Source organism: Leptonychotes weddellii, chromosome 14, assembly GCF_054177405.1.
Source record: "Leptonychotes weddellii isolate Sample4059 chromosome 14, ASM5417740v2, whole genome shotgun sequence".
NCBI lineage: Eukaryota > Metazoa > Chordata > Mammalia > Carnivora > Phocidae > Leptonychotes > Leptonychotes weddellii.
In genome coordinates this window covers 13,464,517-13,479,664 of record NC_138382.1, presented here as the reverse complement: position 1 = coordinate 13,479,664, position 15,148 = coordinate 13,464,517, and positions in this window count along the sequence as shown.

Here is a 15,148-nt window from a genome sequence, read left to right as displayed (position 1 = left end):
GGTATTTATAGTGATTCAAAGAGGCACATGCACCCCAATGTTTTTAGCAGCAATGTCCACAATAGCCAAACTATGGAAAGAGTCCAGATGTCCATCGACAGATGAATGGCTAAAGAAGATGGAATATTCTGGAATATTACTCAGCCATCAAAAAGTGAAATCTTCCCCTTTGCAATGACGTGGATGGAACTAGAGGGTATTACATTAAACGAAATAAGTCAGAGAAAGACAATTATCATATGATTTCACTTATATGTGGAATTTAAGAAACAAAACAGAGAATCATAAGGGAACAGAGGAAAAAATAAAAAGATGAAATCAGAGAGGGAGACAAACCATAAGAGACTCTTAATCATAGGAAACAAACTGAGGGTTGCTGGAGGAGAGGTGTGGGGGGGATGGGATAACTGGGTGATGGACATTAAGGAGGGCACGTGATATAATGAGCAGTTATGTAAGACCGATGAATCACTGAACTCTACCTCTGAAACTGGTAGTACATTACATGTTAATTAATTGAATTTAACTTTAAAAAATCAAATTCATTGTGAAAAAAATTCTTCTGGAATGTTTACCCCAGTCTTCCCTCCATGAAAATTATTTGTACTTCTGAGATACTTGGAACTTCATTGTCCACTGTGGCATCCACTAGGCACATGTGACTATTTACATATAAATTAGAAAAATAGAATAAAATAAAATAAAATTAAGTTAAATTCAGTTCTTCAGTTGTGCTAATTTTACTTCAGTCTCTTGGTAGCTACATTGTGGCCAATGACCACAGCATCAAACGACTGAAGGTATCGAACATTCCATCATCACAGAAACTTCAGTTGGAAAGTACTGACTTATAGCTTGTGATATGTAATTTAGGATCTCTTTTGTTTTTTGTTACATATCTCAATATTTTCTCTTCTACATCTATAGGAATTCAGAACAGTGTTTGTCACCTCATAGGTGTTCAATACTTGGGAGGTCATTATATTTTCTCAAGTGCAGTTGAGTAGGATCTACTACAAATTATAATCCATAAATACACATTTTTTGTTTTGTTTTGTTTTGTTTCCTCTTGGAGAAGAAATTAGAGAATCTCTAATTTCCACATGTCAAGAAATATTACCATGTCAGATAGAAGGCAGATATGCTAAATTAATTAAATTGCAATCTTATTCTTGTCTAATTAATCAATCCAATGTTGAATAAAGTTGATCTTCTTTTGCTCTAACAAGATAAGGTGTGTTCTATTGATTTTGGAAAGTTATTTGCCTCCTTAAGTGCTCCTCTTACTGTGGTAGATTGGCTACACACCTAGGGAGACAGTAATTTGCTAAATTTTGTAAGGTGCCAGGTAAGATAATTAAGTTTGCTTCTGTTTGCATATTACTTTACTGGGAAAATATGAGGTGGATCTTTAAGGAAATAATAAGTGTCACCTGTTGGTCCTGAAGCTACTCTTTTTTTTTCTCTTATGCTCAGTTTCTAAGATGTTGAAAAAGGGGAAAAAAAAGGTTTGAGTTGAGTTGTATGTATTGTTTTTTGAAAAACAGAGCTCTTATATCACAATGAGTATCTAATGAGTATACTAGAGTGATTTTTTTAAAAACATTCATCTCAGAAAAAAAATAATGCAATTTGGGAAACATCATTAAAACACAGAATTTTCTAAGTGTGAGTACTACAAGGAAAACTGTAGCCTCACTAATGACAAATATTCAAAATGACACACCGGGGTGAGAAAGTGACATGCTCACCTCTAGCATGATTTACTGTTTTGCTAAGAGGTTTTCTACAGAATGAAAAGGTATTTACAATTCAAGCAGGTAACTATACAAAGTAATGTGAATTTTTGAAAAGATCAAGTACATACCTCTGTTCTCACAGTGCAAGATATACCTGTACCAATAATTTTTACCTTTTTCCCTGTTAACCCCTTCATTAGTTTTCTTTCTAGAAATGTCTTTTAATAGCCTTTCTTAATGATAATAGCTGTGTGTCAGTTTTAAAGAGAAATTGCAACCAAATTGCATAGTCACAAACTATCCTATACTGCAGAAAAAAGCACCTTAGGTAAAGGCCCTCAAAATTTATATTAACTGTTACGTAGAAACACAGAAGACACAGAGAAACTTTTCTACTACTGATGATTTTTTTCCCTATAAATAACAGGGAATTATTAACATACCTACTGCTTATATCTGCTCATTAAGACATTGCTAGTCTAACCACATATGGTATCCTCCATAATTTATCATAATATGTAGAAGTGTTACCTTCAGGCAGCTGATATTATGAGAAACAATTAAGTAAAACACTATGGTGCTATCTCTGTGGGTAGAAAACAATTCAGGAATTCAAATAACTGCTCCACCCAGAGGGGCAGCCAGAATCTTCCTATCCATCGTCATGGCGGAATTTATAGGGCTTGCTTTTTAAATTGTAAATTTCATTTGCAATGGGATGGTTGCGAATGCAATGGCCTCTCCTCATCAATAAAGATTTTTCTGCATCTTTCTCTCACTGAAATGTTATTCCTATGGCTTGTATTTCCATACGAATCAACCCTGTGAGGCTTTGGAACCAAGACAGACACAGCAGGAACATTTCTTTCCTTGTGTGCTTCCATTTTTAAGCTGACATTAAATAACACGACCTAGAATAATGAGGGAAGCTGCATTGGCTGTTGTGGCCCAGAAAAGTGGCAGTGTTAGGGGGAAAGCCGAAGTATAATGATCACAGTGAATTAAAGATATAAAACCTAAACAACACTAATTAAGAATAGTGACCAGTGGCTTGATGATCCAAGGTGATGTTTACTGAAGCCTGCTGTTTTCATCAAAAAGAGGAAGGTTTTGCCAATCATTTTGGGTTTTAACCTTATAGTGTTTACTAGGTGAAATTTGCCAGCCATCAGGCTCATGTGAGTGTTTTATTATTATCACTTCGTTTGGGATTTTTTCTCTTAAAAAGACCTGTGATGAATCCTCTGATCTGAGCACAGGTGAAATTCCTTCTGTACCTCGGACTGTTTTCTATGATGATGACCATTCAGGAGCTATTACTACATTCCCTGAAGTCCACCCATGTTGAAGTTTCTCTTAGCCCATTCCCCTACAGAACAGTAAGTGTCACAGGAAGATTGAAGCATTGAACTGTGATTTGAGAAATTCAGCTCAGCCCTGAAATCTGGGCCAGTGCATTTAATTGAGACCACATTTAAATTTCTTTGATATTTCTTTATAGAGAAATATAATGCCCCAAAGGGGAAACATATTTCATCCTAGTTACAGTAGCTTTGTTAAGTAAGCAAATAACTACTTACCTGTAAGCAAAAGAAATGGACAAAATATAAGCTAGAGGCTCTATCCCCTTTGCATCCAGAATAAGCAATTGCTTTTCCATAGTTATTTCCAATGAGGAATTAGTCATGCTGAATAAATAGTTTATAAAGAAGTCATAAGAAACAATTCAGCTTTCTCATAAAAGGAATTGACCCCTCTCTGTTTTCAACTCTAGAAAAATTTCCTTGGCTTCCCTTGATTGATTAGGATGGGTAACACTGAGAACAGCATGATTTCCATCATTTTCCTGTTTCTTGAGTAGTAGACATGCATAGCTCGTGATAGAGTAATGGTAATAAAGTTCACTACACAGGTTTTAGAGTTAAGAGGACTTGTGAATTCTATAACTGGATTTGCTGAGGCTAGTGTTTTCAGGATGGAGGGACTGGATTTAAAAGACTTTTTCCTTCTCCCTTTGAGAATATAGTTTGCATAGTAACGTGTGCTAATACACACGGAGACTATGCTGGAGGACAGTAGCTCCACAGTTTTAATCTGAGAAAAGCATCATTTCCCTCCCAGTCATAAATTTACTAACATTGAAGGAGGGGAAAGATGGGTCATGAGACAAGGGGACCATGATGAGAAAAGCGAGTGTAAAATAGGTGCATCATACTATTCTAGGTTCTGGAAAAAAAATAGCATTTTTTAATCATTCTTTTAGATTTTATAGCAGGCTTGTGTAAAGTTTCCTTAGTATAGGAGAGTCGAGCACAACATGTTCATTTGACAAGTTATTTATTTATCTATTGCCTACCTTGTTCAAAAGAAAATTTATGATAGTAAAACCTAATGTAACAGGATTTTTTTAAGTGAAAAGATTAGCAAATCAAAAGATAAGGGCCTTTGAAGAGTAAAATAAAGCTAGGGTAAACTAATATTTCAAATGGAAGCTATGACTAGTGGATCACCAATTTGTCTCTGGGTTTTGGAGCCAGTGAGAAGGGAGAAATATGAATCAAATGTTTATATAATCCATACATTAAAAAAGGTTACTAAATATTACTAAAGAAGAAGTGTAACTGTGTTGTGAAGATAGAGGCCTGAGAGAAATTTATCTTATAGATCACTGTAAAGATAGTCCTCTATGACATAATTATTGATGCCTTTAGGGGGGTGTCATTACAATGAATATAACAAATTATATCAGGTTATGACTTACTAGATTCCTAGGCTGAGGGTGTCATGCCCCAAACACAACTTATTGAATTCAATTCTATCATTAGCCAAGAAGAAGGAGGTAGAGAGGTAGGCATGGGAGGGAAGTCCAGAAATGCCATCTCCATAACTCTTATGTTCTTTGGAAGGATTGAAGCATGTGCATGCATGTGTACTCACATGCAATTCATTTGTGAAATTAAGCCAATCATACAGGAAATTCTGCTTACGAAAAGTCGTTTGTAAAGATCTCTTCATATAGTAAGAGTGTTCAGCCAGTTATTCTCTTATGGCATGAGAGGGCATGACCAAGAATAAAATATAATAATTATAGGGGATACAGTTCTTCAGATGTGTCATTAACGGAGGCACAGAGAATTTTAACACCCAATGGAGTTCATGAAAGGGTGCCCTGAATTGTTTTCTCCTTACTACTCAGGTCCAAGCCTACATATTGAGAATCCTAGAATCTTTGTGGTTGATTGATGGGTACTTTGGGGGATTTAGCGCATCTTCCAACTCAATATAGAAAATCTTTCTATAGTCTTCAACAATGTCTTCTTGAACACATTCACTTTCGTTTTTTTCTTGCAGTACCAGCTAGTCTTTATTTACTTATTGTATTTTCCCAGGGAAAAGAGAAGGGAAGGGAAAAAAAGTCAGCCTGTGTGTTACAAAATGATGGCAAATGATAAAGGAAGTACCATCACCCCAAAATCAACCATCATTTGATCATGTCACCAAAGCCCAAGGGATCAGTCTCCTGCAGTTCAGGACTGAGGGGAAAGAATAGATGGTTACATTCTTTCCTACCCTCTCTTCCTCCCTGTAAATTTAAGAGTTCACACAAACATGGAATTATATTCGTCTGTCTCCTATTGCAGTTTTGTGGCCACTTTGACATGAGTTTCTTACATCTGCATAAAAGTTCCTGAATGACTTAGATATGCATTCCTCTTTCTTTTCTAGGTCTCCTGTCCCCACTTTCTGCATGGAAATCTCCCTCCTTGATTCTATTTTAGGATTAGAGATTAAGATAGGTTATGTTCCCTCCAAATACAGTAGCTTAAGTGTTTGGCATGGTCTTGATTTAGGAGGTTGGGAACATGGGATAAAGTGTCCCTAGCTTTTCCAGGATTTTTACACAAACCACTTAAGAGTTGTGGAGTCATCCTGCAATTAATGTGTATGTGTGGGTGGGAAGGGTGAAGAGGGGGTAGGGTAGGAGTAAAATTTTTAGGACAGAGGAGCTGGTCCAAAATAGAAATGGAGGAGGGGAAGTCAAAAGAAAGGGTGGTTCAAGATTCCACTGTGAGAAGAGGAGCCCCTCAAGCTTATGTTTCAGATCCCTTTTCCTGGTGCAGAACCTTTTGACTATTTTTCTCTCCTTACAAAAAGAAATTTGTAAACAATAAATCCCAACAGGAACGTGGAGAAACACCAACACATTATATTTACACAAACTAGGCCACCCAGCAAACACCAAATCAGTAACTTGTGAAGTCTTACAAAGCCCAGACAAATGTAATAACTAGAGGGGCTGCTGACTGGACACAGAGTCCATGGTAGTAGACTGAGCCCCAGGCCCCAGACCCCTGGTCTGGTGGCTGTTGGCCCCAGTGGGGCAAAGGAGTGGCTCCCACTTCATTGTTTTTTAATGCCTTTGTTCTCTTTCCTGTGTTTTTTTTTTCCCCTTATTTCCTTTGTAGAAAGTCCATTCTTTTTTTTTTTTCCCAAAGATTTTATTTATTTATTTGACAGAGAGAGACATAGCGAGAGAGGGAACACAAGCAGGGGGAGTGGGAGAGGAAGAAGAAGGCTCCCCTCTCAGCAGGGAGCCCGATGCGGCTCAATCCCAGGACCCTTAGATCATGACCTGAGCCGAAGGCAGACGCTTAACCAATGAGCCACCCAGGCGCCCCAAGAAAGTCCATTCTTATAATTGACATAAAATCCACTTTGTTCTAATGTTCACCCATTGGTCCTGCATTATAGAAGTTTCACAGATTGATTCTAACCCTTTTATTCAACAGTCTTTTAAATATTTTAAAACATTTAACATATCACTCTTCTGAATGATTTTGCTTTAGAGATGAAATATCTTCAGGAATATCAGCCATTTTTCAGTTAACATAGGTTTTAAACTCTCGATCACTCATTCACCTTACTTAGAATGAGTTTTGGTTATCAATCTTCTTTTTACAATTTTACACCAAAAATTGGAAGGATGGCCAAATGAAGTAGAGTGTGGGACAGAGGATGACCAGGCTCAGGGTGGTTTGGCCAGTGCTGGTGCTTGGTGAGAACACAAATACATAGAAAAGTACAGACTGTTTTGAGTGGACTTACCTAGTTTCACGATCTTGCTTCACACTGATTTCTCTAACATATTTATGTGTAATTCTGTCAACCAGCAGGTCATCACATAATCTTGAAATTTCTTGAGAAATTGCTTCATTTGGAAAATGTGCTCCCTATTCCCTCTTCCAGCTGATTCCCTCACTTTTCTCCTTCCTACTCTGCTATTGCCTGGAACTGATTTTGTTAGATAAAAAGCATAGTGGGGACATTACTGCTGTTCTTTAGGAGAGTATGATTGTATTAGTGATTACTGTCAAAGTCAGCTATTAAAATAGTCATGGTACCATTGTTAATTAATACATGCTTAAATCTAAAACACTTTAATGTTATTTACGTTAACCATGGGTAAGTTCAGTTTTCGTGAATTTCTTATGCAGTGGATTGTTAAATCAATATATTGGTAATTTAATTATATTCCTTAGATTTAGTTCTTGGTTTCATCTTATATTTCCATGTGTCAAGATCTTTTAAAATCCTAATTATAATAGGGTGTCTTTAAGTTTGAAAACTGTATTCTTTCATGTCATTGACTGTAATGTTCTATAAAAAGAATAGAGAATGTGCCTAGGGAAAAAATCTCTTTCATTTGACATCACATCTTTAAATAATTCTTTTTGAATACAGTCATTCTAATTATAAATCAATTTATTATTGTTATTGATTTGCTCAAAATATTTCCATAAGAAGTCCTTGATATAAATTGCTGTCATTAAAATGGTAATAAAAGCAATTGGTTGTGACTTAACCATTTCTTATTTAAATGACAAAATATCTATAAAATTTTGTGCTATAACTGGACAAGGAACTAACTTTTAATCTCCATTTCTAAAAATTGGATATTTGTCAACTTGTTTTCTTTTTTCATCTTATCCTTCTCCATGATATTTTTAAACACTAGGAATTTTTTTTTTGATATGATACCATTGGCAAAATTTCCTCCCACTACTATGAATATATTTTCCTGACTCTAGAGATTTTCCAGTTTGAAAGAGGCTGAGTTGCTCCATCCTTATCTGCTCAACTGTCTTTTTTTTTTCATTTGTCTTTGAGTCTTGTCATAATTTGGCCAATTTAAAGATCATTAACTTTGAAGGTGACTTCACTTGTCTAGCAGAATTGTGTAACATATTTAAGAAAAAAAAAAAAAGAAAGAAAGAAAAGAAAAGAAAACAAAAAGAAAAACTTTGATATAAGACAGTCAAAGCTTCAAATTTCAATTCCAATACTCACTTGCTAAACAAATGTATCCATATTAGTTTAAATTGGTATCCTTGTGTGAACATAGTAAGAGTGTAACTTAGATGATGAACTGTTTGTTTTGGATGATCAATTAGATAACATATTTAAATTATACCATACAAGAAGAATGCAGTGTGATGTAGTAGTGTCTTGGCAAGTAGAGCAGGGTAGGAAATAATCTCCCTGAATCTTCCCTCACACATAATTGTGGGCTGTACTTGCATATGACATTCTAGATCTAGAATCTTTTCTCTTATATCTGTGAAGTATCTCATCATGGGGTAAAGTTTCATTTATCTCTGCTTTAGAAATGAAGTCACCAATTTCTTTTTTTTTTTTTAAGATTTTATTTATTTATTTCACAGAGAGAGACACAGTGAGAGAGACAGCACAAGCAGGGGGAGTGGGAGAGGGAGAAGCAGGCTTCCCGCGGAGCAGGGAGCCCGTTGCGGGGCTTGAACCCAGGACCCTGGGATCATGACCTGAGCTGAAGGCAGACCCTTAACAACTCAGCCACCCAGGTGCCCTGAAGTCACCGATTTCTAGAATAATGAGGAGACTTAAAGCAAGTTGTCCAGTTTGTTAAAATCTTATCAATAAGAGAAAAAATAAACTAAAGGCTTGCATCTCTGGTGCAATGACTTTCAGATAACCCATGTGCCTTGGGCTGAGAGCTTCCACTGTGATTATTTAGAGATAAACAAAAGGATTAACCCACATCCAGCTTGACTGAATGGTCTATTTTCATAGCTAGGTTAAAACCCCACCCTAAATACTTAACTGAGTAGTAGAGTATTCTGATCATGTTTCTCAAGTGGCCATAGTCTCAACCTCAGATATCTGTGTAAAATGAAGTAGAAGCATGTGTTCTTATATTCAGAACAAAAATACTCAGAATAATTATTGACTCACTGCTGAATAATCCATACAAAATATTTTGATGATTCTCAGTTCTCCATCTTAATTTATACGTGTAGTCATAGCTTTGAGCAACATTCTAAAAAAATTATCATTCATGTAACAAAGTAAAATCCCAAAAAAGCTTTGTGAGGTTGAATTGAAGCTCTCTGTAATTGATTTTATGAGAAACAATCTTGAAGATTCATGCCTTTTCACAGAAGATACCAACAGAGCTTTGATCTAAGATGTAATAAGAGAGTAAATGTTAAACATTTCATTGGGGAAGAGTTGCGTTAGCTTTGTGCAGCCTCCTTACACTTCAGTGGAAGTGAAATATCATCAGGCTTTAACCCTGAAAAGAGGAAATGCAAAATTAGGGGAAAAAATAACAAATGGACTGATGAAGCAAGCCAGAAAGAAGAGATTTTACCAGGAAACTGAAGAGAGGAAATGTTGTATTTCTGATTTCAGGTCTTGTTGCTTTTTCCCCAGTAGGATGGTACATTTGCAATCAAGTCACTTTACAGTGGTATTCTCTTAGAATGTGCCTTGTATTGACTTAGCCTGTATTTACTACTTGAAAGACCCAAGAATAAAGTGAAATTTTCTCTTTAATCCTCAAGGTGAGTATCCCGCAAAGTTGGTGTCACTTTTACTTAGGGAAAGAAATATTGGATTAAGCAAATTATGTTGTGCACTGAACTAATACTTGGCAGAGGGAGGAGTTCACAGCTGTTTAGTCGAAGGAAGGAAAGGTTGGGTATTGGAATCCCCTTGACTTTAATGTGAGTGAAGGGGTCTCTTTTTTTTAATGGTTTAAATTATTTTAACTCTTCTTTTTTTTTAAAAAAAAGATTTTATTAATTTATTCATGAGAGACAGAGAGAGAGAGAGGCAGAGGGAGAAGCAGGCTTCCCGCGGAGCAGGGAGCCCGATGCGGGACTCGATCCCAGGACTCTGGGATCATGACCTGAGCCGAAGGCAGACGCTTAACCATCTGAGCCACCCAGGCGCCCCTATTTTAACTCTTCTTGATCTATTCTTTCACTGACTTTCATTAAAAAAATGTTAGAATAAAATAATAATCATTTAAAATCCCCAAGTAGCATATGTAAACTATCTTTGCAAAAAAGTCTGTGGCTCCATTTACCTGAAAGAGTCAAGTGACTTCTTCAGATGCTTAACCAACTTTGAGAAAATAGGTTGGTTAGTAAGACACTTTGGCTCAGAATGTTTCAACTGAACTTTCATTTCTGACCCTGCCCAGGCGAGGACATGTAGATATTTCACAGACACAATATTTAAGTAAGATTGCAGTTGCCAAAAGATAAAATGTGAAATTTACTAAAATGTGCAATATGATGATGTTTGCATAAAATTCTGACATTGTAGCATATTCTCTGAAAGCTCAGAGTTGCACAGTGAGTATTTGGTGAAGGGAAAACTAAAAGCATTTTTCACCAATTCATATAGTCTTCAAGCATACATATATTATAATTGAATCCATTGATGAGATGACAAATAATACTTTTGGAAATAACTTGATGCATCTTAAAAGCAACTATTTGGAGACTGGAAGCATAGACAAATGCAAAATAATAACCATTGCCCTGATTTCAAAATTTCTGAGTTTTACTCCATTCAAAAGGATGTGATCTGCCTGAAAGTTCTGCTGAAGTAAATGGAAAAAGGAAAGGCAGATAAACATAGAGAAATTTTAGCCATTTGGGGTTTATACATCACAGTTGGCAGCCTGGATGATAATGATTTTGGAAGAAGAAATTGAAATAATGAACATTTTTTCAAAGTAAGATTTTAATTCAAATTGTCATTTTAAGTGGATTTTGTAGAACCAGAAGGTTAGGAAAAATATGTATGCCTTGGTTTGGACCCTCATGGTTGGATTTTTGCTTATTTTTTATATGCAATGTGGCATTTGTCTGTTATTTTGCTGTTTTACCTGTTTAAAAATCAAATAAAACACTCTAAAAGTAAAAGTCATACCTCTGAGCAATCAAGATTTTGGTTTGACCTCCCATCTGTTTTACAGAAAGATAAGTGACATACAGGTAAATAGAAATTTGGGTTTTTGTAAACCCAAGTTTTATTTTTAGGGAACAAAACAATTCTTAACAGCTGCACATCCCTCCCTTGGCACTGAATTTCGTCATTGATTATTCCAAGGCACATGGTCTCCCTCGGCCCTCCTCTCTCATCAGCTTTTGCCCTGAAAATGTTGCTACTCAAGCCACAGGGTTGAGTGCATGGACATCTAAGGACTCAGGTGGCTTTTTAGGCTACCCCGCTCAATACACATGCACACACAAAGTGACACCTGGGTCCTGAGCTCTCTTTTCCCTTTTCCCTGTTTGAGTGACCAGAGAGTGGACTTGGCAGCCCTTGCCCTATATTGCGCTTTTGGATTGTTCTTCAGCAAGAAACATCTGCCACTGGTCTGGCTCCTCCTGGCTCTGGTGCAGGCTGTCCCATAACAAGAACTGCTCTAAAGGCATCTGATGGGGCTGATGCTAAGTCACCAGAAGAGAAATGTGAGTTGATGCTTAAGTCTGACTTTAAGTCAGTCCTACTAGCTTCAGATATGACTTCACTAAAAGATACAGAAGTAGTCCTTCTCCGATGCCATTTTTCCTTTTAGTATCAATTATGTACATTCCAAATCCCACTACTATGTTCCAGGCACTGCTTTGGACACTTATGGATATTATTCCTAATCCTTGTAGTAACATTCAAGTTAGGCCTGTTTTGCAGAAACGGTAGCAGTGAAGTGTTTATTCGTGGATACAGCAATAAACAGAGTTGGATCTCAAACACAGGCCTCTCGTTCCATTAGCCCATGTTATCTGTACTTCTTACTATTCATGTGGAGGCCATGTTGCTGTGATAGCATGGTTCTCTCTGCCAACTCACAGCCAAAAACACACATGTCCGCAGTGGCAGGAACACGCAAAACTATTGCTGGGTCTGTCGTAGCATTTTTTTTAAAGATTTATTTATTTATTTATTTGAGAGTAGGGGAGGGGCAGAGGGAGAGAATCTTCAAGCAGACTTCCCACTGAGTGAGGAGCCTGATGTGGGGCTTGATCTCACAACCCATGAGATCATGACCTGAGCTGAAACCAAGAGTTGACACCTAACCAACTGAGCCACCCAGGCGCCCCAGTCCTAGCATTTTAAGAAGTGTGATTCTCCCATTCTTTATAATTGATTGGTTCTGCTGCCATATACAGAAAAGCATACATTCTTCCATTTCCCCACTTTGTGTGTTGTTTATTTCATTAACCTCCCTCCTATCCTTTGTGCAACTCTTTTTTTTTTTTTTTAAAGATTTTATTTATTTATGTGACAGAGAGAGACACAGCGAGAGAGGGAACACAAGCAGGGGGAGTGGGAGAGGGAGAAGCAAGGCTCCCCGCAGAGCAGGGAGCCCAATGTGGGACTCGATCCCAGGACCCTGGGATCATAACCTGAGCTGAAGGCAGCCACTTAACCGACTGAGCCACCCAGACAACCCTGTGCGACTCTTAACATACATGTTACGTTCACATATTTCAGAAGCTCCCTACTGTGTTACTTTCTCTTTCAGCAGACAAATGACTTTTTCAAAAATCAGGACAAAAATGGTCATGTATGATAAATATATATAATGTTATTTATATTTATTTATCAATATACAAAATTAATATATTTAATGGTATTATATATGTATTTGTCATTCCTAGGACTCTTGGGTCTTCTGAACAGTCTAGTGTCTGCTGTCTGGTATTATTTTCCTTCAGTCTACAGAACTTCTTTTAACATTTCTTTCTGTGTGGGTGTATTCGTTAAAAAGCAAATCTCTTAAATTTGTTCATCTGAATATCTTCATATAGCCTTCATTTCTGATAAAAATGTTGCTGTTGTAGAATTCTAGGTGGACAAGTTTGTCTTTCAGCACTTTTAAGTTGCTATTCCATTGCTTTCTGCCTTCCATTTTGTCCAATGACAAGTTAACTGTAATTCATATCAGTATCGCCCCGTGTGTAATATGTTGCTTTCCTCTAGCTTCATACCATGTCTTTGGTTCTCAGCAGTATGACTATGGTATGATGGGGTGTAGTTATCCCATGTTATTTATTTTTATTTTTATTTTTTCTTAGAGTGAGAGAGAGTGCGAGCAAGCATGCACAAAGGGGGAGGGGCAGAGGAGAACAAGAGAATCCAAGCAGACTCCATACTGAGTGTGGAGCCTGACGTGGGGCTCGACCTCAGAACCCTGAGATCATGACCTGAGCTGAAATCAAGAGTCAGATGCTTAATCAACTGATACACCCAGGCACCCCCCCATGTTATTTTATTATTTTTTTAAGTTTTTTTTTTTTACTATGTTATGTTAATCACCATACATTACATCATTAGTTTTTAATGTAGTGTTCCATGATTCATTGTTTGCATATAACACCCAGTGCTTCATTCAGTATGTGCCCTCTTTAATACCCATCGCCAGGCTAACCCAGCCCCCACCACCCTCCCCCCATGTTATTTTTATTGGTACTTTTATTTGTACTTTGAGAAGATTTACCAGATTTACCAAATGACTTTTTAAAGCTCTTCACCCATTTTATTTTCCACTGTCATTCTCCCATCTTTCTCATTCTTACCATTACATGTCACATTTCCTGACATAACTTGCTTTTTCTACTTTATACTATCTCCTCTCATTAACCATATATCTTGGTCTTATGTTCCTTGGATTCAGTACCTCTCGGTTACACTCCAGGTTTTGCAGATTTTACCTTTGTACCATTATGCAATCCAAGGACCCTCTAGCACTGAACACTTTGCATATTTGTTATACTAATTGCAAAGATTAGTGATGCATGGCCACATGTGTTTCTGAAATTAGGCAAGTGGTTTTCCTCTCAGACACTTTGAAGTACCATAGATAATTGCTTTTTAAACTTGGCATATACTAAAGTTTTTTTTTTCTCTTTTTCTTAGTGTTTACTTTTTTTTTTTTTTGCCAGGCAGAGGTACCCTGGAACACAAGGATGAGTAGTTCAGTCTTTTGAGAATGTTACATTCTATTTGGAAAGAAAGACCAGGAAACAAACATTACAGTCTAATGTTGTAACCTTTCAAAAAGAGTTAAAGCGGTATGATAATAAGCAATTTACTTGTGCCTGAGAATTCCATGTGGGAGTATATCATTTTCCAAAGAGATACCATTTGTGTTAGGTCTTGAAAAACTGAGTTGGAGTTCAGCAGATGGAAAAGTGGGAGAGGAATTCAGAAGCAAAAGAAACAGAATGTTAAAAGGTACAAGGACTTGAAAAATAATGTTGTTATTTGACGAAGTCAGTAGTTTTCACGTGCTGATTTGATCCTGGGGTGACTTGATTGGCTCTGAGAGGTGGCAATGAGTTAGGGAACACAGGAAATAGTGATTTGTCTGGCCTGATAAAGCATTTTTACTTACTCCTTGTGGTAGACAGATAATGTCCCCCTAGAAGGTCCACATCCTAATCCCTAGAACCTGTGAATATTTTACCTTACATGCCATAAAAGGACTTTTCAGATATGACTAATTTAAAGATCTTGAGGTAGAAATATCCTGAATTCTCTAGATGGGCCTAACGTAATCCTAACTGAAAGGGGTGTAAGCCAAGAAATGCAGGTAGACTCTGAAAGCTGAAAGAGGGAAAAGAATAGATTTTCCCCTAAAATCTAATATATAATAATAAATTTGTGTTGTTTTAGGTAACTGAATTTGGGGTAACATGCTACAGCAGCAATGAGAAATCAATGCACTACTTGATGCAGTTGTCAATAATTTTACAGAGGTTTTAAGGAACTTGAAGTGACATCATATTGGAGGGTGACCATGTGAATATTATTTTGACCTGGATTTAGAGGAAAAGAACAGAAATGGAAAGACTCCTTAGGCGCCATTTCCATTGTCCTGTTGAGAAATGAAAAGGGATTATACCTAACATTAGAGGTAGTTGTGAAGGCAGTCATGGCTCTCATCTTTCCGGAAGGAAATGCTTGTACTTGTCAAATAAACATAACATTCTTTGACTGTATAAAAATCATGAGCATTCATTTAAGAATACCTTGAGTACTGGGATATAGATCAATTAAGGTATTACAAG